At 37.8% G+C, this 24,637-nt stretch overlaps 1 non-coding gene across 1 annotated transcript; it reads left to right on the forward strand.

Annotated features, from left to right (window-relative positions):
- Nucleotides 1–5,775: 5,775 nt before the first annotated feature.
- Nucleotides 5,776–5,849, forward strand: TRNAV-GAC. The gene has a single exon. It is a non-coding gene; the product is annotated as a tRNA-Val (tRNA).
- The last annotated feature ends 18,788 nt before the right edge of the window (nt 5,850–24,637 follow it).

Raw genomic sequence — 24,637 nt, forward strand, 5'->3', positions numbered from 1 at the left:
TAGCCAGCTAAGATAGTAGAAGTGAAGACCAAACTCTGGCATTGAAGTTCTGCAATCCTTTCTTTCTGCCATATTTATTTTAAAAGATTCAAAAGACTCAAGAGACAAACTGCTTAGCAACAAGGACTATCCTGCTAGGATATTTGACCATCCTTGGGCAAGGATAGCCAAAATGGACCTTCCTTTTCTACTGCTGCTGATTTTCTACACTTCTTGTCCTGTGTCTAATGATCTGTTTCCCCACTGGAAAAGGACACAAGTCTAAACCCAGTACTTGGACTATGTGCAAGCACCATAAGAATTTGTATAATTCGTTAGTGTCTTGTTCTTGGATAACAAATAACTGACAAAAAGCAGCACAAAAGAGAAGAGAAAGGAAACTAGCATGGGGTGGCATTTTTATAGCTGGGCGATATTTTAGAGCTGAACAACTAGAAACTGTTAAACTGGAAGACTGCCCAACTAAATTATATTGGGCATTTAATTGGCTATTTGACTGGTAATTTCCTTCTTATCTACTGCAAACAAGCTACTTGCTGCTTCTCTGGTCCCAGCTGACAGGTAACTTTTCTGTACCTTGCTAAAGATACCTGGTAAAGAGCTCTGTTATTTTTCAGCTAAAAATTCACAAGAGGTGTGCTAACAAGTGCTGGTTGCATCCCTGAATTTTGTGAAAGGCTTGCTTGAAACTACTTAAAACACCAACTTCAGCCCATATAAAATATTAGCTCTTCAGCATTTACTCCTAAGCTTGTACAGCTGGGATTTTGACCCTAGTAGAGCAGATGGTGTAGCTGGCTTAGCATATATTTTCAAGACTCATGAAAATAAAAAGCACGCTATCATATGAACTTCTTTATTGTTACTCCTTGCAGCATCAGTGGTTGGTTAGGGAGAAAAACAATACCTAAAAATTCAAATTTTCTATACATTTTAGGGGTGTCCTAGAGTATATACTGCAGTCTGCAAAAGCTTTCATCTCTTTTGATGAATATGCTTACAAATGACCATCTGGAAATTATCAAAATTCACAGGAACTAGAAAATATATACACAATATGGTTTCCTTATTCCCCACACTCACATATCTCCTCCAGTATTTAGAAAGAGAGAACCATTCATCTATTTATTTTTAAAATACTTGAACAGAAGATTAAGCTCTTAGAGAGGATGACTGGAATAAGAATATAATGAACCAAACCAGACAATAGTGCTTTTCTATTCTTGGCCATCCCCTCCCCCTTCCTGATACCCTGTCCCTATTATACAAACAAATGCCACCATCACCACGCACTAAGGTACAGGCTGTCTCACAAGATACTGTCATCCCTGGTGAGCTCAATTTGACAGTTTGCCCATGCAGCTCAAATAATCTGTAGCCTAATGAAGGCTTTGCTTTTTCTCTCTCTAATTATCACCTCTTTATTGACATGCATTGGGAGGCCTGATTCAACCTTCCCTCTTCAGTGCTGTGCTAAATGTTTTCTTTCTTTGGAGATTTACAAAATACCTAGTATTTTTGCAAAACATCATCTAAAACAGTGAAAAGTATATTTTCAGTTTGGGGCTGTCTTTTACTGGAATAAAAGAAAAAACAATAGTTTTTGCACAATTACTTTAGGCCTGTAGGGAGTGATGAATTTAAAAGTAACTTTGTGGCTTCCATGGTTTTATAGCAGTAGAATCATTAAAATAATGTGTCTTATATTTCTTAATATGAGAATTCTCATTAACATGATACATCCACCATTACCATATTTATCTCAAATATGGTGCCAACAATTTCCAGAGTAACCTCCTGTATAAAATGGGTGATTGGAGAACTAATAATTGAAGCAGATATTAACAAAGACAGTCTGATTATTAATAACCAAACCTGGTACCTTCCTATGGTAGCTTAAGCATGAATCATGGGGGTTTTTTCTAGCTTTAACATTTATTTTTCTGTGAAGTTTTGAAAATAAATCATGAAAAGCAAAACCAGTTTCCAGAGGTCAAAGTGTATGGAACAAAGTTTTTCTTAACTACTCTTATTTTACTCTTTAAAGGAATACTACATGTTTCAGGTAGTGCACACGGAGTAGCTTTGCTTAAGACACTATCTCAAGGTTCTGTAAATTTTTAACAGTGCCCTTTATAAATGTTTCAGGGGCTATAGAAACGAGACGGGCCTCTAAGAAGTTTAATGGGTCCCTGTTTAGCCATTTGTAATGGGGATTTAACTGCTTTGTTTGTGAGCTTCAGCCAAGAAAACAGATTACCTTCATCAAGTACCAATACTCCAGAGTCAATCTAAACTCCGCTCAGCTATGGAAAGGTATCATGGGATGTCAATAAGTATTATAAACACTAATCCAGCAAACCTGTCAGCTGCTCTACAAAAAAAATACATCTAAATCCAAACTACAAGTTTAACACTGCTCTTCCATGTCCAAAGCTTTTAAAACAATTGTGATGGATCATCAGGGGCACATTTTAGAATTCAAAATATTCTCACCATAACTGAAATCCTTGCAGTGAAAGTAATGCTCTCCAAACACCAATGAGCTAAAAGCATGTGTTAAAGATTAACAAAATAACAATTTCAAGCCTCAGAAATGACATCATATCCACCATTTCCATCACAACGATTTCCTCTTCAATTCATCGTGTCCAGCTCTCAGAAAAGAAGCTGTTACCATAAGAGGGTAAAACCACCTCTCAGCTCATCCAGGACACGCAAACCCTATAACGCAAGTCAAAACAGAAGATTTATTGCCGAGACTCCCTGTGAGTGACTCTGCTGCTGTAAAATCTTAAACACAATACATAGGAAGCAGGAACGAAAGCATTCCCCAACCTTCTCTTGCACAAAGAGGGCACGGAGGCTTTGATCTGCTCCTCTGTGCCCTGGCAGAGCTTGAGCCGGCTGCAAAGGAGGAGTGCATCTGGCACTGAGAGCCTTCGCTCCGCAGAAGGGAGAGTGGGACAGGAGGAGCAGAAGCAGCAGAAGCTAGGTCAGCCATCTTCATGCAGAAACCATGCCACTCTTGCTTTTGTCTTCTGGACTATGAATTCAGCAGTCGTTTTTCCCTAAACCAAGCAGAGGAAAGATTTGTAGCCGGAAATCTTATCTTTTCCTAGAGCAGCTAATCCATTTGGGATGAGAGAGAAGCTCTGGGTCAGCCAACTCTCCTGGGCATCAAGCTGCTGCAAAACCTGTTCTAGCCAAGACTGGTCCCAGCAGAAGGCATTTTAGGCAGCCTTTTAGCTGAGCCACTACAGGGACACAAATCCAGCAAAACACTTATAAGTCTGCTTAACTGCTGTTGCTTTCTCATTGACTTTAGATAGATGGTGAACACGTCTTAGCGATCTATTAGACAAGGGACTGTACATTGAAAGATGGAGCCCAGCCCAAGAAAGTCAGCAGTACTGCTGCCTGATGCATAAGCAGACACTTCCTTTCTCCAGGGCTTTCAATCTTGTATCTTTTATGGCCACTAAAAAAAGAAAAATGAGAGAAGGAATATCTCTCATGCTTTATTCTTCAGTTCCATCTCTTTGCCTGGAGCAATTATTTACTAAATATTTGTAATGGTGTTATCATTTTTATAAAACTGAAACTGTTCTCAAAAAGTTGGGGAAGGTATAGCAGGCTGCTGTCATGTAGCTCTCATATTTACTATGTATTATATGCTTGATAATAAATATTCCTATGAAGAAGAGTGTTTAGTGAAGAAAAAAATATAGGATTTACATATGATTGGCATATGTAAAAATATAAACAGTACACAATTTGCATAAGAGTACATTCGGAGAATTTCTTTTATGTTTATTCAACAAATGTTTCCTAGAAGGTTTTCCTCTAAACCAAGCAATTTAATTTTCTTTTTAATGTTATTCTCAGTGGTTATAAACTTAATTAGCTTCTTAAGCTTCACATTTATTTGCATTTGAGATAAATGTAATCCCTTCTTGGTATAAGTTTTTGAAATCAAAATATGGACTAAAAAAGTGCAAGTTTGATTAGTGGAACAGATACTGTAGCAAGTAATCGTAGCAATGAGATGTTAATTGGTGCCTGGGTGGTTCTATTCATAGCAACAATAGGCCATAATAACACCCAGTGTCCTCTAATGTTCAACAGTATTTTGCCTTCTCATTTATCATACTGACAATTATATGGTTCTCAAATTTCCTGCCTGTCTTAACAGTAGAAAGGTATGTAAAATGAGGCAAGCACCTGTGATTTTTTGAGGCAGATGAAATCAGAAGGAATGTGCTGTAGTTTATTGTAACTCATGTTTGTTTCTGGAACTTATCAGGCTGGAATCTGGATATTTTTTATTTTTTTTCACAAAATAAGTAAAAAGAAGCTGTCTGTGGTGTTTTTTTTTCTGTCTTGAAAATTCTGCTCTGTGTATTTCCCCTAACAGACTTAAAGATTGCAGTAGTTCTTCACTCAAGCAGAAAGGGATCAGGATGTGTCCCAGCCTATTGTAGCCCTTCAAAATGCATGCAGTAAAGGACAACATTGAGGGATCAACCCAGAAATCTTCACTCACCAGCTGAAACTTTTGCTCCTCTTTAGCCATTTTTGCACCCCCCATCAAATTTTGTTTGTTTGAGTAGAAAGATTTTCAGTGTTGAGATTCTCTGCTAAGAAGCTCAAGGACTAGGACTCTTATTTTTAGGTGTTTTTTCAATTAGATGTCATATAATCAGCAGAAATCTGGGATTCACATTAACTACCTTTCTCACCAGTTTCTGCTAATAGCATTCCCCTTGGTGAGCCACCCATACTTCTGGGTCAGAAGCCTTTTCCATATCCCCTCAGAATTTTGGTATTTAATTCATCTGAACGTCTGCCAGTTTTGAATGTTACTGCATAGATAGCAAGAGACATGGGGAAAAAAGAAGAGCAAGTTCCTGAAATTCAGAAAAATATGCATTCAGAAGAGGGAAGTAACAGCCTTGCAGTTTAAATGAAGTTTATGACACAAGTGTCAGCTTAACATTTAAGAAAAAAACCCAAAACACTTTATGCACTAATGTGCATAGTTCCTGCTTAAGCCATACAGATCATGAAACGATACTTTGGGCTGTCCTAAGAAGTCGGTGATGAAACCAAGGAAATTCCTCCTTTTTTTCATGGGACAGGTCTCTTTGGTGGATTTATATGTTCACCCACCACACTTTTCAAAAAGGTATATTATGTTCCAATTATAATGAAGTTTTGCTTTCATTTCATACATGATAACTTACATTCCATGTATTAACTAGCTCATTGTCAGCTAACACACTTGATTTGACTGGTAGACAGGGAAAATGAAATTGCAATAGAAATTAAGTAGGAGAGGACAGACTTTTCCTCTATACCAAAAGCTTTGAGTAAATGAAGTCTGCTTATCAAGAGCTCCAAAAGTTGCTCTTAGAGTTTACTACAAGATCAGATTTCACAAATTTGCTGCAAACACTTGTCATATACTGTCCTAAGCAAATCAACAGCTCTTCATAGATAAATGAGAGTTCTTGCACAGAAATCCTTCAGATTTCACTCGGTCTCTAAGGAAGTCTTAGCACTCTGGTACATATTCCCCAGCATTTTGAGAGCCTCAGGCTTTCATTCAAGGAAGAGAACTGATCATTCAAAGCTGTCAAGACACTGATATCTGTATATATTCAATATATTAATTCAATATATTCAATAATTCAATAATATATTCAATAATTCAATAATAATTCGATATATTTAATATACCAATATATTTCAATATATTTGTCAATGACTAGGGGGCCGGTTAGCTCAGTCAGTTGAGCGTGGCGCTGACAACGCCAAGGTCACGGGTTCGATTCCCGTTCGGTCCCCGTGTGTAGCCTGATCTAGTCGAGAGGTGGCATCCCTGGCGACAGGGAGGCTGGATTAAAATGATCTCTAAGGTCCCTTCCAGCTCAGGCCAGATTCTATGACCTGGACGACGTGTTTAGAGAACACTGTCAGCAAGTTTGCTGATGATACAAAACTGGGAGGAGTAGTTGACACACCAGAAGTCTGTGCTGCCATTCAGAGAGACTTAGACAGGCTAGAGGGCTGGGTGGGGAGAAATCTTATGAAGTTCAACAAGGGCAAGTCCAGAGTTTTGCACTTGGGAAAGAATTACCCCATGTGCCAGTATAGGTTGGGGTCTGACCTACTCGAGAGCAGTGTAGGAGAAAGGGATCTGGGGGTCCTGGTGGACAGCAGGATGACCATGAGCCAGCAATGTGCCCTCGTGGCCAAGAAGGCCAATGGCATCCTGGGGTGTATTAGAAGCGGGGTGGCTAGTAGGTCAAAAGAGGTCCTCCTGCCCCTCTACTCTGTGGCCCTGGTGAGGTCACATCTGGAATATTGTGTCCAGTTCTGGGCCTCTCAGCTCAAGAGAGATGGGGAACTGCTTGAGAGAGTCCAGCGCAGAGCCACAAAGATGATGAAGGGAGTGGAACATTTCCCTTATGAGGAAAGGCTGAAGGAGCTGGGTCTCTTCAGTTTGGAGAAGACAGGACTGAGGTGTAACCTCATAAGTGTTTATAAATATATCAAGGGTGGTTGTCAGGAGGACGGAGCCAGGCTCTTTTCAGCGATGTCCAATGACAGGACAAGGGGCAATGGGTACAAGCTGGAACATAGGAGGTTCCACAAAAACATTAGGAAAAACTTTTTCACTGTGAGGGTGACAGAGCCCTGGCACAGGCTGCCCAGGGAGGGTGTGGAGACTCCTTCTTTGGAGGCATTCAAAACCCATCTGGACAAGTTCCTGGGTGACCTATTCTGTGTGATCCTGGTCTGGCAGGGGAGTTGGACTAGATGATCTTTGAGGTTCCTTCCGACCTCAAACATTCTGTGATTCTGTGATTCTGTGATCAGTGAAGCCACCCTAAAAGCTGCTAGAAATACCAAGCCAGAAAGTGGTGCTCTTTTTTGCCCTTTTTTTGCCTCTTCAGTAGTAATTAAAAAAAGGATAAACAAGTTTTAGAAAAGTTGAATCAGAAGAGTGTCATCTACATATTCCATATCTTTGATTTTTCATTATCAGAGGAAACTTCAAACGTTCTGAAACATTAAACCACTTCAGTTACTGTTATCAGAGAGATTTTTCTCCACCTTGTGTATAAGGGAGCCATTCTCTCTTCATAGCTCCACACTTACATATTCCAAACCCAGTGTAACCTGATACGTACAAACCACTTAACCCCCTAAAATAAACAAACAATTGACCTAAGGTAGCTTTCACTACTTACGTGAACTGCCTGGAAGCAAACAACTCCTGCATGTAAAATAAGAATCAATCCCCCTGAAATTGATTAACTAAAACAATTACAATCAATTAAGACTCTTTAAAGGGTTGCTGCAATCCAAAGAAAGAACAAAATCAGCCAGGTGACCTTTAGCATTAATAGATGCCAGAACATTTACATATTAAGTTCATCTTATGGAAAAAAAAAAAATTACTCCAGGCCCTGATCCTAAGCTGATGTAAATAAACAAACCTGAATATATCAGAACAACAGGGAGCTCAGAAGTTTCAGCCAGATGAAAATGCAGCACTCCAACATGCTCCAAGAGAAATGTGCATCAAAGGAATAACTAAGTATTTAGAAAAAAATAAAGTTGAAAAATGAGATGTCGAACTACAGTTGCACTATGCAAAAATATGAGAAAAAGAGGAAGTAAAGATTGTAAAGACATGAAAGGACATACAAGAGATTCAGCTTCTAGACCCCCAAAATTCATCATCAGGAATCCTTGTGAGCATGCAGATTTCCTTCATAAGGACTGTCAATTACATTTTCCTTCATATAAGTAATTTCTGTGTAGTTTCACACACCCATATTCAGACTAGAGTGTACGGACTGATTATAGCTGCTCCCAAGAACTCTTACTGCTCTTCTCTGATGACTTCTGTTAATAAATGTGCAGACTAAATCTATATTGGCTGTTTTTCTTTATATTTACTAAAATAAAGTTGCTTAATACTTCAGCAGATTTTTTCTGAGTACTACACCCATCATTTCTGAAACTTGTTTCAAAAATACCTTCTTTCTACTTCTGTCTACTGTAGACATCTTTAGAAATTAAAAATGGGTTGTGTTCTCTTAAATAATATCTAACAAATGCTATTTCCACTTGCTTCTACATTTTATGTACTATGCACAAGAGATTAGAAAGGAGCCAGTGACTTACTTCATAGCTGCCAAGGGTCTTGTGTCTTCCCCATCCCCGGAGAGTAAAACTTCCAAAGAATTTGTATTTATGTGACTGATTCTAAAAGTCATCAGCAACTAAAACTCACTCAGTTATTAATTTAAAAGCTTGGATTAACTCACTGGTGAGAGGCCAAAGCCTGCTGGTACAGAAAGTGTTTTACATGCAAATGGCTGTGACTTGTTCAGGACAAGGTGGAAAGCCATAAATTGCAGAGTTGTTGTTGTCCGTGCACTGAAAATCATTTCTTGACTATGCCTAAATCTTGCAGATTCACATACCAAGGAGTTTTAGCCCAGATGTTACACTGCTTGTCATTTACAGCAGTGAATTTTGTAGATTCATTAGAAAGTGTTAGAAAAAACCTGCACAAATAATTGCTTCCTACTAGTTGGCTCCCAGTGACCAGTTTTACTGTCTCTTGCATGTCTGGTAATCTCCAAAATACAAGTGTTTCTACAGGATAATAACAATATAGAACACAGCATTTCATCACTTCCTTGGAGCAAATGGCACTCATGGCTTTAGGACTACTCATTTTGGAAAGCTGAACAGTAGGAGAGGCTTGCCTAGCTCAATCTTATTTTCTTTGAAGGGTGTTGGAACTGGTAGGTACAGTGTAGCTCCAGGAAGAGTGATTCTGATTACACACTGTGACCAAATGTTAAGCATTTCAGTCTGTCTTAGATACAAAACCTCTTGCACAACTTACGAAGGTGTCTCTAGTTGTGAAGAGTCCAGGCTGAATCCATACTCTCTCACTGGATGCTTCTGAATCACAATATAGTGGCAAAAATACTATTATTGCTCAGAGGTTTAATATATCTATGCACGCTACAAAGATGCTCACTTCCGTTCCCTTCCTACATTTAAAGCTGAGACACTCAAAAAAATAGTATCTGATGCTCTCCAGTACTTTTCTGTCTCCCCTCAGACATATATTTAGGATGTATCTAAGGGATGTGATATTACATACCTACATAAACATATTACCTACCTACCGGCCAGTAATATGTTACACTGGTAGCACTTGTCTGCCAGGTTTTAACAGCAGAAGCAATCGGTGCATCAAACCAAATGCTTCAACTGTTCCAGAGAGATCATTAATGGTGCCTTCTTGTCCCCAGTGGCTGATGATGCAAGCCTGGAGCATCAGAGCAGCCAAGCAACAAGGACACAAAACTACTTATGGCCTTCTTGTAACAAACAAGAAGTGGGATCACTTTCCTGACAGCATGAAGGGAATAATCAGTCCCTGCCCCCAGGCAAAAGAGGAGGTAGAAGGCAGTGGACTTCTGCACGGCAGACTGGCTTGAGGTAGGCAGCATAGGTCCCAGCTACGGGAAGACACTCAAAGTTCATGAGTCAGCTAAGGGTCAGTGCTTAGAGTCTAAAATACATTACACTTTATATGTCTGTGTTGAGGTCTAAGAGGGGAACAAGGATACAGAACCAAGACCAGTTTACTCTGAATGGGATACTCACAAGGAAGAAGGGTTTGTAGTAATGTGCATTAATAAGCTACAAGCATCTTATTAAACTAAGTTTCCGCCAACTGTCCCTTTGTAGTCAAGCCATCCAGCTCCTGCACTGAATATGATCAAGTTTCTTCAATATGACCTTTTATTAATCCAAAGTCTCTTTCAAAGTGTCATAGATAACAGTCTGCTATGAGGGAAAGATGCAGGCTGCTAAGTTGAGCTGAACAAGCAGAAAGATAGATCTACCACTGCCTCAAAGTACATGTAAATATAGTAAATAAAACACTTAGACCACAGCTGCAAAATGCCAGGTCTCTCTTCCTGCTCGAGGGATAGGAGCATAATCTGCTGAAAGACCAATAGAGCTGGAACTCAGATGTGATCACTGCAGTTATACTGCAAAGGCAGGCAGGGCTACGTGTGCATGAAATTCATAGAGGGAAAAACTGTTCTTTAGTGTTACAAAAGGCAAGTATTTCTTTATATCTGACTGGATAATTTGACTGTATTAGTAGCATAAGAGAGATCTTTACCTGTAGCAGGATTTACAACCAGCCTGTATCAGCCATATGAAATAGAGAGGGAACTGAGCACTTACATCTCCCAGAACACAGCCAGTGCTATAATCATCCGTGGAGGATCTCACCTCTCCTCAGCAAGGCTGTGCTTTGTGAAAATGAAGAAACAAACTGCTGATACATACAGCCAGGACATCCTTGTGCAGGATACCATCCTATAAGCCTTTTTCACATCACTCCACTACACCCACAAGGATTTTATCTGAAGTCTACAAGAACTTCTCTCAGTTTGTTAGTGAGAGCAATAACTTTGATTACATTTCTTCCCTGTTCTCCATTTCTCTCTTACTGTCAAGACTCACCTTTCCACCAGCCCTGAGCTTTTGAGTCTAATCAAACTAAAGACATCTAAGCAACCTGACATAACGCTATAAAAGTATGTGTTACGAGAAACTTTTTTTATTGTTAGTCTTTCTCTGGGACAGTGAAGGCACTGCAGTGCAATTTCTGTTCAAAACCATGGATCTGAAATCACTACCTTCTCACCAGGAACACTCCCTGTAGCAGTGACAAAACAAGGCTAATCTCCCGTGCACCAGAGTGTTTGACCCACTAGGCTAACACTAAGTCCAAGCTGTGAAACATCTTCAGGATCTGTCAAAGATTAGGACCCAGCTTGATAAAGTCAAATTCTTGCAGTCCTGGTAGTGATGTGTTTCCATTAACAAAAAAAAAAGAGAGAGATAATCTTATAGAATAATGAATCAAAATATTTCTCTTGAGACTTTTCTACAGTGGGTAAAACAGTAAGGTGCAACACAAAATACTTTGAGGTCTTTCTTCCTTGTTCCTTTCACTTTTATTGCATAGTAACAACTTCTTTCTTTTTCTAGTCAGACTAAAAAGCTGAGTCTAACAGGAATCCTGAAAGAGACAGAAATGACAATCTCTGACCATTCAACATAGTTGACTGCCTGTATGTTCATCTCTAGTAGCATTTTTCAACAATTAAGAAATTCAGGTCCTGGGGACAGTAATGAGTACTGATCAACTGAGAAATTAGGCAGCTTGGTGGCAAGTCCTCACCTTCCTCTATTTTAGAAGTGTGAAGAAAAAAAATGGAACATGAAACTGGAGTGTGGTGGGTTTTCTCATCACCACTCCACACCGAAATGCATATGCATGGAACTGATCCTTAAAAAAAAGAAACAAGGATAATACAGACACCTAGAGAAACTGGGAAGCTAACAGAGAAAAACCTATATCTGAAAGAACAATTTTATGATTTTTGCCAAGCAAAAGAAGTGAGTAAAAGCTCCACCTGGAATATTTCTCACCTGCAAAATAAGCTCTTAAAAATATTTACCATAAAATTTAAACTACATACAAAAACTACTCAACCTACAGATAAGTTGCCTGATCTAGTCGAGAGGTGGCGTCCCTGCCTATGACAGGGAGGCTGGATTAAATGATCTCTAAAGTCCCTTCCAGCCCAGGCCATTCTATGATTCTACTGGCTATAAACGAGTAAACGTCATTGCTTGCATATTCGTTCTTGTTCCAAACAGCTACACAATTTTACGGTTTTTAGTGACATATGACTTAGAGTGACCCTTAATAAAAAACAAGTAATGATCTATGAAATTGCCTCTGAAGATCTATGGATCTTAGAGAATAGAGCTTTTAAAATTAATTATCAGAATTCTGCTGCGGGTTACATTTCTCTAGTAAAAAGTAGTGAAAGTGTATCCCTTTCTATTAAAGGAGGACCTCTATTAATATATAATTCCTTGTATTTCCAGTATTAACTTAAAGTTGTGATCAAGCATTAAAATATCCTTGAGCTCTCCCCAGAGTTAAAAATGACTTGTACTAAAGTTCAAAACTCACTGAATCAGAAGAAATATTTCAATTAGCAGATAAAGATATGTCAGTGAGATTAAGGACAAGCAAGTACTAAAGACTTCTTACCAGCTTATCATTGCTTACACTGACCCTGTGCCTCCATACCTCCTGTTACTGACTGTCCTGTTTGCATGTTAAACTGTCCCTGCCTTTATCAGTGAGTGAAAAGGAACATGGTAAATTTTTTCTGTCACTATTTTCTGTAGTAATTATGGAAGCTATCTTCACTCTATGTGCACACACACACTTTTTGCACTCATGTTAAAATGAAAAGAATTAAGTGTGAAACCCTTTCTGTACCTGAATTCTTTTGCATAGTATCTCTTTAAATAAAGTAGAAAATTTACTTCCAAAGAGAAAATTCTAATACACATGAGACAGCCTCTGTTGTTAGCTAGGTCTTCTGTGTAAGCTGCAACTATGAAAATTCCTTGAGTTGGAATAAAATTTCCTTTCATGAATGATGTTTCATGCAATGCAAGTATATGCAGAATACATTTATTTTGCCATAAACATATCAGAGAATCGTAGAATGGTTTGCGTTGAAAGGGACCTTAAAGATCATCTAGTTCCAATCCCTCTGACATGGACAGGGACACCTTCTATTAGATCAGTTCCCTCCCCTTCTTTCCTGTAGGTCCCCTTTAAGTACTAGAAGGCCACTATAAGGTTTATATATGTTTAAGTTGCAGTGAATGCAGAGAAAAACTGTGGTGAACTTTATAGTTCTACTACTTCAGCGCTGAGCTGGAAATTACCCACAAGACTGACATGCCAACCTCAGCTCTTGGAGATCACATTATATTCCCATATGTCCTCCAGCATTTGCCCTTACTACCACCTCATTTCAAAATAAATGATATCACCCAGAAGTAGACTGAAATTGGTTTCTATCACTCGTAATTTTTAGTACCAGTTCCTGGTGAAATGAAACCTTTAGTGTAATATTTGGGATGAGGAATATGCAGAGAAGCTGCAGACACGTACTCCCTCCCTCATTCTGGGTAGATCACGTTGCAGGCAGACTCTTCTACCTTCTCTGAAGTCACCACAAAGCTCCTAACAGCTGACAGAATAAAATATTTATTTATAGTTTTTAACTAATTTATAGTCTGCAGTTGCATATGTCACATTATAGTTTATGCAATAAGCACTTTGGACTAAAAATTAACATTTGTCGGGGCCAGAGCTGCTGAAGTGACATGAAAAGCATCAGAGTTTCTAGAGCAAATCCAATTAAAACCATTAATTTTAGGCAAAGTCTTCTCAAACTTCTGGTATATTCCAGTGCACAAAACTGCAGAGTCCTTCGGGAAAAAATAACTGTTTTAAGAGACATTTACATGGTATAAAAATAGATTATTTTTCCTTATCACAGAGTATACTCATCTGCTCCACCTCCAAGCACTCAGCTAACAAAGATATTTTGCAGTTTGAAATTCTTATGACAAAACACTGCCAACACAAAATGTCCCAATTTTCACCAGCTGTGGAGAAGATCAAGTCATTGAATGAACTTCTGATGAAGATCTGAGCTGAGGGAAAGCCAATCCTCATACCTTACTGAGAGGAAAGGCTGAGAATCTGGAGTCAAGAGACTTCAGGAGTGGTCCAGCCTGAAGGAGGTGGCAGGACAGCCCAGGTGCTCCTGTGCCCACTGCCCTGCTCTGATCCCCCACCCTGGCAGCAGGGACAGAGTCTGCATTAGGGATCTCACTTCATCTCCTCTGAAGTTGCTCCACTAGAAAAGCTGCTGCACATGAGTTTTATATGGATGACTGCAGAGCAGAGTACAGCGTAGATTATCAGGTATCTATGCTGGCCCATATAATTCAGCTGTTTAGCATGCTACTGAATTTGCCCAGAGCAGCCATGCTCATGAAAACTGGATGAGCCAGCAGATGAGTCCTATGAACAAACTAGAGAAACAAAATCTGAATGACTATTCTCTATCTATAAAAACCCACCATTTTTATATCTTAGCAGATATATTATGTACTTCTAGAATAAAGAAAAATATGAAACACAATCTACTGCTAGTTAAATTTAATATATAAAATAATAGTGGAAAAATGGCTATCGCTTTTTTAATAAACCAAGAGCAGTTGTCATATGGATATGCATTTCTGACAGTCTGCAAGAATGAATAAGATATAATACAAACTATAGAACATATTTTCTTGTAAAAAGCACTATACTATTTCCCATCAACTACACAGTTAACTCAAGTAAGTCAAAGAAGTTTTTGTTATATGAATAAATTTCCATTTTTTCAGCATCTCTGTAATAATTCAATGTAAATTACAGGCACTAAATAGAAAACATTACAAGGAACAGTCGTGGTATCATATATCGTAATTTCAACAGATCCTAAATTGGGGAACAAAGGATAATCTACATTTTCTGGATTCCAAGGTACTAAGATCATAATGTTTTAAAGATTTTGCAACTACTGCCTAAGATAAAATTTTAAATTCTAAACTGCTTGCATTTTTACTTCAGAATTCACCTCATTCATTGAAACATTACCTCAGTATCTATTAAGGTTTTGCCTTGAGCAAGGAATTATTGGGCTTTTTGTTTTATTTGGTTTTACATTTTTACATTTAAAAGCTGTCTGCTTCTAAAATGAAGCTATTTAATCCCTTGTCATCACATGGTCATAAAAATTGCAGGCAGACAGAAGTTAGCAATGGCTGCTTCACAGGCCCCATAGCAATGCATGGTAACAGATTTTCAAAGCAGTTCAAAGAGTCCAGTTTCCATCTGTGTTTGGCGAAGGGTGCAAAAACCTTGGGGCCATCTGAAAACTCTGCTTCATCTCTAACACTTGGAATAACAAAGGTGTTGTTTTTCAAAGCCACATTCTCCCCTCCTGGGGTGGCTCTGCAGATATAGTTCAGGGAAGGTGGGAAACTTCAGAGTAGATATTCTCCTTCTAGACTTTGCCTCCTTCAGGGAGTTCTTTTGAGGATGTCACAATGGTGGCCTATATAACATGGGTTACTGCCAGCAGAGGCGAGCAGTTAATGAACCCTATAGACATGTTCTTTCTTCTGATTTCAGTACAAAAATCTGCAGGAAAACAGCATCGATGTTCCCCCCTACACACCCTTCTCTTCAAGCCCAGGAGTGTTATTTGATCAAAAGAAAGTAGAGGGTGCTCTACACCCATTGTACAACCCAAAATCGTGCATTACCACACAGGTATCCACTACATCCAGCTTTGCTAAACAGAACAATATGAAGGCAATAACAAGGAGGATGATTAGTCTGCTTTCTTCTTGAAAGTAGCCAGTTGCTACTCTGCACCTCATTGTCATATACAGGACAAGTGCTTCTCTGATGTTTATTTCCACATTGCAGCTGCATAAAGTTTAAAAAAAAAAGAAGATAATCCTTTGTTAACCATCTGCTAGTGCCTTTTTTGTGACCTGGTATCACACAAACACATACCAGAACAGAGATACAGAGAACAAGTTGGCCAGAAAACACCGATATAAATATGCAAAAGAGCAAGAGCAAGCAAAACTATGGTAATCTCTTTGAAGTCTCCTTTAAATTTTGTTCTGGGTAATAAAGAGTTTTGAAGTAAAAATTTCTAGCTCTTAAGCATCAGTAAATAAGAAAGATCTTCTTCCAAAAGCAATATTTTATTGCCCAAATTCTGCAATATATTTATAATATGTATTTTTAAATTTAAGTCTAGATGTTCACTTACAGTCAAACCACAGTTTCAGTATATACACATTGACTTCAATGGACTGTGATTCGGTTGACTTCTAGCCTAGTCGATGTGGTTGTGATGAGGATGATTTCATGAGACTGAAAGGTGTGTACATCTATTTAATGCAATATTTCTGTTAAAGTGCAACAAATACATTTCTATGCAGGGGCTGGTGAATGTTTTGTACTTCTTTGGGTTTCTAGTATGCATGTGTTAAAAGATAGCATCTGCAAGAGAAATAGCTTGATTTTTAAAGATATCTTTTCCCCAAGGAAGATTGTTGGGCGATATCTACTACAGCAAGACTTTGAACTGAACCTTCTTGACTACCTGACCCTCTCCCATACACCCTCCCATATTTCCCTTGAGACTTTTTCTTCCATCTCCTAAAGACACGATTATTTTTCAGCCCTTTTCCATTAGTATTATGCAAATCATTTCAGTGGAAATAAACCAACAAAAAATCAGCATGAAGGAGCACTCTTCCAAGGTCTCTGCCTCTTTCACAGTGCAGGGACTGGTGGGTGGGAGCGTAGATGATAGTTCATTTTGGGGAGGAGGTGTAATGCACCATCTGTTCCCACTGCTGGTAGGAATCAGAGTGGAAGCGAGCACAACTGTACATTCACAAAACCTTTCCAAGAGATCACTCCTTATCTTCTACATTTGAATGAAATTCCATGCCTACCACTGCCTACAGGGATCCATAGTTGTCCGTAGGCATTTCTTTGTTGCAAGGCTCCAGGCTTCTTCTTTTTGTTCAAAGCTTCTTTCTTGGGACAATCTCTACCGTGATTCACATCATGTTTATTCCTCTTTGACGTCATTGTAGGTGAAACTGTAAGGACAGAAAATGGTCTAAAATCTTATGCTAAAATATATTCTTTTGAAATCAAGTATTATTTCCTCAGAGCTTTATGATTACCTCTACAGCTTAACTAACGTTTAAATTACAGTTGGAAGGATGAAGTTCCAAAAAAAAAATCTTAGATTGCTTCCTTTTGGTATGTACTTTGTTGTCTTTATATTAATTATTCTATTGTTCTGAACAATTTAAAATTGAAATGCGGTGAGCATTGGGTTACAGTAATTCTGATTTCTGAATAAAGATAGTTGGTTTTGGCAGAAGACTTTCCAAGGTGCTGGAAGGCTTAGAAGACGCATGGAAGATGGCAAGCCTTGGCTTAATAGAAGATTGGGCTATTCTTTCTGCTCGTGCAAAAGCTTTTTTAGGACTCCTTTGGTGTCCCGGCATATACTATTCAATGCATAGAAATTGCTGGGGAATGGGAAGCAGTGACATTTTTGGTGGGAAGAGGAGCACTTTGAAGTCATGCATTGTTCTGTCTCTTCCAGCTCTTACACACTTCTCATCACCATGGCAACTGCCTGCTTCAGTGAAAAAGGAAACCTGCCTGGAATTTGTTTTTGAGAGTCATGCATGCACCATTACAACAGTGATTTCTGACTAAATTATTAATTTCATGTCATCATCAAGCTTAGGTATGTTAGGCAAACTTGCAGCAGATGAGGAATGAACCCTAATAAGATTTTTGCAGTATGTTCAGGCTGGAAGTAAACCAGTTTTAAACTTTTTTAAGTTTAAATATCACGAAATAGTATGTTATTAATTCAAAGTAACTTTCCGTGCATTTTTGTATTTTGTGTCATTATCTACCAATCAGAGCTAGATAATTTCTGAAATTTGGCATTTAAAGTTTGAAACTACAGCTTGCTGAAAAATGTTTTCATAGTGTAGCAAACATTGTTTTCCTTGCTTCAAACATATAACTAGGCTCCAGATATGCTATGTAGTTGGAAATAAGTAGCTAGATATAGATGCTAAGTAAAACCAAAATATACAGCACTTCCTAGTGAGTACAGAAATTCTAAAGTAATAAAATGCTGTTCTTTTCAAAAGGGAAAAATGATAAAAATCAAATTATCAGGACTTCATTGTCATAAGAACTCTTAACATTCAGCATCAAAATACTAATTTCTGCCTACTGGCACTTCAGGGACTTGGACTGATGCTTTAAGCTCATTGCTTACTAGGTGCTACATCTAAAATTCTATTTGGTTGAGAACTGTTTCTGCCTCTATCACTTTTAAAGTTCTTCAGGTAACATGGAAAACTATGTCCAGCATTCACCAAATCCAGGCTAGCACATATATAAAATCTGACTAATACTGCAAATTTTAGAAAATCCTTGTGCAGGGAAATGACCCTTTTGTGTCTGAATGATTCAGCTACTCTAAGAATTAAAATGAGGTAGTAGGAAAAAAATTAATTGTTTATGCTTTCTTTCATATTGTGTTATTAGGTATCATCATAAAAGTAGGAAAATTATTCTTTTAATGCAAGGTGTGCTATTTAGTAGGCAAAGAATTTTCTTTATATTGCAACAGCTGTCCATATGATGGTAAATTTTCTCCACACATTAAGCCTCTAGACATTTCTGTTAAAACAAATGAACAAAACAAAAATACCACACTCCACATTCCTCTTGATGCCTCTTACACCAAGGAACAGAAAAGTTACGAAGAGATCTTTTATGCCTCGGCTTTAGCATAATCCATCCCTATATGTATGCAACATAATACATACCCCAGAAAGAAGTAGCATCCATATGTTGTATTGAGCCATTATCATATAGGCACACAAACATAACAGACATTAAAAAGCAGACTGCAAGTGTACAAATTGAATGGGAAATGAGATCCGTGCCTTTTACACAAAATCTCTGTTTCTCTCTTAAGAAAAGTTATATACATTTAAGCTTAATTTAGATGTCTGCCCAGCAACCAGAACGGGGCTGGAGCATACACATGCAAAATTTTTAGTCATGCTTTTATGAAAAAGAGCTAGTGTTTTCCAGACCCACTGATACTACTGTAGCTGCAGCTCACATAGACAGGGCTGAACTAGTTTGTAATTATGCAGTTCCGACCCTACCTGGATGGGAACTACCAACACAAAACACATTCTGTGACACCAAATACTGAAGTTGTTGATCCATATTGAGCTTGATACCAAAGATACTCAGCTAGTAGTACTAAGGAACTGATATAACAGTACTTCAGTCCTGTACATACAATAACATCAGTATAGACATGATTTTAACTAAATTACCAGTGTTCGTTAAAGGCAAGAAAGCCAAGATAACACTATTGAAAACATTTTTTCTTTTAGGATCATTCCCTATATTTAAACCTTTTCCAGTTTTTGTCTGTAAATCCAACTCCCAATTACTAAGGAGCAAACTATACATTTTTAATTAGTAAGAAAGTCCGTTACACGTTAGTAGGTATATTTAAATACTTTCTTGAAGGAAATAAAAAGTGCTATTACAAAGCACAAACCAAATAAAATTAGTAATGTACTAGTATTCACATTTCCTCACAACTTGCAAGTGACTCTTCCGCTGTTCTGATGGAAGGTCTTCTCTTGAATTGTCAACCTTGACTGAAGTTTGACTTGTACAAAATGAAGTGAGCTACCCTGCCTATCATGTATGATTTTGATATCCTCTGCAAGGATGGTTATTGCAGTCTTTCAGCAAAGACTGAGAGTTGTTTACAGACACTTATATTAAAATCATACATTTGTCTTGATTTGGGAAATTAATTTATGTACCCTCTCTGTTTCAGCAGTGCAATCTAAAGGGAAGTCTTTGTATTTGACTGCTATATATTCCCATTCCACTAAAATGAACTCAAAAATCTGATTTCCACCCACATTATGGAAAGGTCAGCTAAGGCAGATTCAAGTGATGAGCAAAGCACCTCATCTGGTAGGAGGGCTCCATGAACATCTCTCATGCAGCAACATCATCTGATGCTCCCAACTGGGAGCCTTACAGTCCAAATTCAGCAGCACTGCTGCTGGGTTGGAGAGAAGCTCCTTCCTGACCAGTGGCAGTAGTTACACTAAGCTTGTCACAATTTGAAGTTTTTTGTGCTTGCATTAGCCAACTGTAAGCAGATTGTTGAAGCAATCCCTCTATCTGTCCCAGAGAGAGAGACCACAGATTTGACCATTTTGCCTTTATCAAGAGGGGTGTGAGGAAACACTGCAGACTTTCCTGTAACTCATCAGCACATGCCTCTTCCAGTCACAGGATGTTCAAATGAATGGACTTGTGGTCTGTTCCAGTACGTCTAATTCCACTAATAATAATAATCCCCTGTAATAGGCTCATGGCTTGAGCTAGAGCCATTAATCTGACTCCCCTCACCCTACCCTCACTCTGACCAGCAGTCAGGGAATTTCCATCCTTCCTCATCACTGAGCTACAGGCTGTCGACAGGAATTAAGTAGGCACCTGTGATACCACCTGCTGCAATCTGTTTAATTCTTTGTCACTTAACCATTTTGGTCTTTTGAGAGTTCATTCAGTGCAAGACAAGGAGCAGAAGAGAAACAATGCTGGTGATAGCTTTTCATTCCTGTGAGTTAGGAAGATGGCGTTAAAAGCACACAGGATTACCAGTGAGATATTTCTATTTGGTCTGCATACTTTCCTACTCCCTTTTGTGTTAAGTTTGTAGTAAACTATAAATGCTGTAGCAATTCCTGATATACTCAATAACCAAATATACTTCAGTCCTCTGACTATACATGTCAACGGTTTTGTTTTGAAACTGCAGGAAACAAAGAAATTGGGAGTCACGTGTGAAAATGAAAATTCCTGGGTCACAGCACAGAATAAAAGAGCTGTGCCTGATTAGATGTTATGGGCGGTAGCCTTCTGCTCTAACAGAAGAGCAGTTCACTAATCATAATTTTTATTCCAGCCCCTCCCCCCCTCATAAAAAGAAAGCACTTAAACCATTTTCATAAACATTTTTGTGCTTTTCTAGTGCTATTCCTCAAGAGCTAAAGACAGAATTTTACATCGAAATCCACTCTTCATGTGTGCTTCCTCCTTCAGTTGCCCCAAAGCAACACAAAACTAAAGGCTTTGTTCACAATACAAAATTTTATGGAATGCTGAGTCACGAAATGCATCCAGTGAATTGCAGAGACTCATACCATGTGAGCTGGTTTACCTGTAGGCAGCAATGCTGGAATGTTCATAATCTCAGCTGACACTAGTTACTTCCCAAGAGAGGAATAAGGAGAGGACACGATGGCTCAACCTCTCATTGTATAATATGTGCAATAAAATAATATATCCACTGGTAATTTGAGGTTACAGGGACCAAATTTCAGATGTACCACTGGAAAGAAACAGTTTGTATAACAGGAGACATATTAAAAAAAACTTGTTAAGTGTGGATTCTCTGATTCTATTGATTTCAATCACTTTGTATAATTAGAGCTGGGTTTTATGAGATACTTTAAGGCAAAAGACTATCCACTCTAAGGAATGATAATTCTGAAAAATTACAAAAAAATCTATGCTTTCGAATAGTTCATTGTATAGTAATATTTGAAATAACAGTTTCTCTAGAATATAGTGTTTCTCTCAGCAAACTTGGGCCAGATATAACAATATTTGAAGTCTTAATAAGGAGTTAAATGAATGGCAATGCTTTACAGCAAACTGTGAAAAAGCAGCAATATAGTGCAGCCTTCATTGAAGTGTAACTTAATGCAACCCTTCTTTTGTAACGGTATATTATAATACCAAACTGCTGGGCAGTTAGGGTTACCTGATTATAAAGTTACATTTACCATACTGACATTTACCATAAATGCAGTAGATTGTCATTCCCTATAATGCAATATGTGAAATTCTAACAGACCTAGTTATAGTGGATGGATTTTGTGGAGTTTTCCTTAAAGGTGCATCATACAACTGTGAAAATAGAAGATCATCAGAATACACGAGGGTAGATTGGGAGCCAAAGCCCAGAAGAACCCGTGTCAAAAGTAGTATCTATATTGAGTACTCTAACGTGTAAGTAAAGAAATGGTATATTACTATCAAGGAGACTGCATTGGCTAAAAAGTGATTTAATTTTAAATATAACAGTATTATATGAGGTATGATATTCTCATAGCCACGTGAAAAAGGATAGATAGGGGGAATAAAAAAAAAAAAAGGGAAAATGGAGGTTGGCATCACCTCTCCCTGCTATGAGTAGTAGGTAAGGAGTCACCTCCAGCAGATGTTCAACTTCAAGATCTCATGAAGTTCTGTGTTGTTTCTGTGAACATACAAGAGAAAGCTCAGAATGGATTTTATTTAGAGCAAGTCTGTGCATACTTTATTGAACTCGAGTCTCTAAGTTTTATGTCAAAGTGAGTCCTTTAAGCATGTACGAACTTCCCATTTGTGTTAAATAACTGTTTTCTAATGCACGTTCCATCTCCAAAATAAAAATTATGTGATCTTGAAAAATTGTTTTGCTTAAAAAAAAAATGCAAAGTTTTCCATTTTAAAATGTAATATACATCTACAAATAACCTGGATCAATATAAAATGTCACTGGGCAAAAGATGTTTTATTGATATTATAGTATTTCACATGCTTATTTTCTATGGCTTGTATCCCTTTTATCACTTTTAATATGCATTTTAAGCCTGGTTCTTTCACAGACTAACTAATATGCTTTACGTAAGTTAAATGACTCTACCAATATTGGCGTGAAAAAACATTAGGTAAAATTAATAACAAGTGAGTTTTTGCAGAGCCAAGATTCCCTTTCATTTTACTAATACATACCAATTTTGCATCTAAAAATAAAGTATTACACAATCGCCTGTCAAAGACTGTAGAAGTTTCCTATCTCTTTATTGGGACTCAAGAGATGGATTATATTTTCTCGTGGCCACCTCTTGCGCTAAGCCCATCTCCACAAAACTTATACCTTTCGACACCAGCCACCTACTTATCTCTTAGAGCTCTCCTTAGTATCATTTTTGCTATGTCATCTGAGGAGAACTAAAAAAAAAGTTCTTTAGGGCTACTTCCATAGCTGATGCCCTTACATTAATTTTATGAACTCAGATTTTGCTGTTATTACAGAATTATGCTTGAATGATCCCTGCTTGGATCCATTCCAAGGGGACAGAGCTTTGGATGCCATTACTCTCGGACTTCAGGCTCAATTTCCATCCATTTAGATTCTGAGGAAATTTTTTGTCATCTCTTCAGTGACAGCTTACATTTCTTTCCATGTTTTTTTCTTAAAGAATATGTGGAAGTACACTGGAAAGCATACAGCAATTGTGCACAGATGATTCTATGTCTATTACTACACTGCTAAGTTGCATGACAACTTTGATTCAGCTTAGAACCTTTCAAATGAATAGAAAAGATATTATTCAAGAATATCTCCCCACTAAACATTGCTGTTATAAACATGCCTTGTTAACTGTCTTAGGATAACAAAGCCTGTTAAACGCAGTCAGTCGGAGATGGTTAAGCTCTAAATTCCAAGCAGAAATGGTTATTTTTACTTTTTGATTGACTGGGCACATTGATGTTCAATGGCAGCTAAGTTTTTCCACCCTGACTTGTCCTGTCTTTGTCTTCAGCAAGTTCAGTTGCTAGGGGGAATGCTAAGGTGGTGAAATATCATTTTTGCTGTGTGCAATGTGCTTTTTAATGGTTTTACTCCATTTTGCTTATCAAACTCAGAAGCCTACTATTGATCCTACTGAGACCTTGTGAGTGAAGATTAAAGCATTTCAACGTGCTTGTCTACAGGTGTGCCATGGTGAATTATGATCTTTGCATAATTCATAGAATGAAAAAGTTACACCAAGAAACCAACTGTTAATCAGTTTATAGGCACAGAGATCAATCTTTGATTCGTATATTCACAAATCCTGTTTACTTGGCCACATTAGAGAACAGACGGGTGTTCTGGAATGGATTCTTAGAAATGATGGATGTAATTGTCAAAACTGCCAAGGTCAATGTATAATGTTCAAAAAAGAACCAACTCATTTCAAGCACCTTCCATTTATCATTCATGCAATTTGACCCCCAGTTCTCTCTGTAATAACATACTATGAGGGAACAACTGCTGTGTTCATTCCTATATGCTCCTGTGGACTTTTAAATATCATGCAGGTCACAGCCTTTCCAAAAGACTGAGGACATTTGTATATAACTTTTTTCCACTCTGAAGTATGTGGAAGCTATTAGATGAAGCCTGACTTTAATAAGTTTGTTTCCTATAGAATTATTTTGCCATAGTACTATATACATTTGAAAGAAACTTGTTCCAGAATTTCATGGTTTTTTCCATTTAAGAAATGTACATTGATTTATAAAAAGTTTTGAAGAACATAACCAAATAATTTGCTTTTCAGACCTAAGATGTTCCCACCATCAGTGATGCATCTTAGTTGCTTAACATCATGCTGTGGGATATAAGCCAACTTTAAATAATGAGGGTTAGAGAAAAACTGTATCTGTGGACAGTTTACTCCATAACTCAGCCATTTCTTTTAAATACAAGCCTTGATCAGAATCAGGATAATGAGTCAAGGGGAATGTCCTTGTAGTTTGCACTTGTATGTATCTGGAAGTAATTCAATTTGGTTTAATTTTTAGCTTTAAAAAAAAAGATAAATGCCAATTTTTACTTTTTAAATATGGCATTTTAGAATGTCAAAGTATCAAAATTTCTATTTTCTGGTATTAGCTTTCATAAAGGTGACAAATGGGATGATGTATTTTTCTGGCAATTTTTGATTGTAACGTGCATACTTTTTCACTTTCTCTCTGGAATTTGCTTTTCAAAAAACCAAACACTTTGGCTGGTATTCTGTGGAACAATTTAGACACATCTGAGGATCTAGTTCAAGAGTAGTATAACCA

This window comes from Apaloderma vittatum, unplaced genomic scaffold (genome assembly GCF_000703405.1).
Source record: "Apaloderma vittatum isolate BGI_N311 unplaced genomic scaffold, ASM70340v1 scaffold3612, whole genome shotgun sequence".
In the NCBI taxonomy this organism is placed as follows: Eukaryota; Metazoa; Chordata; class Aves; order Trogoniformes; family Trogonidae; genus Apaloderma; species Apaloderma vittatum.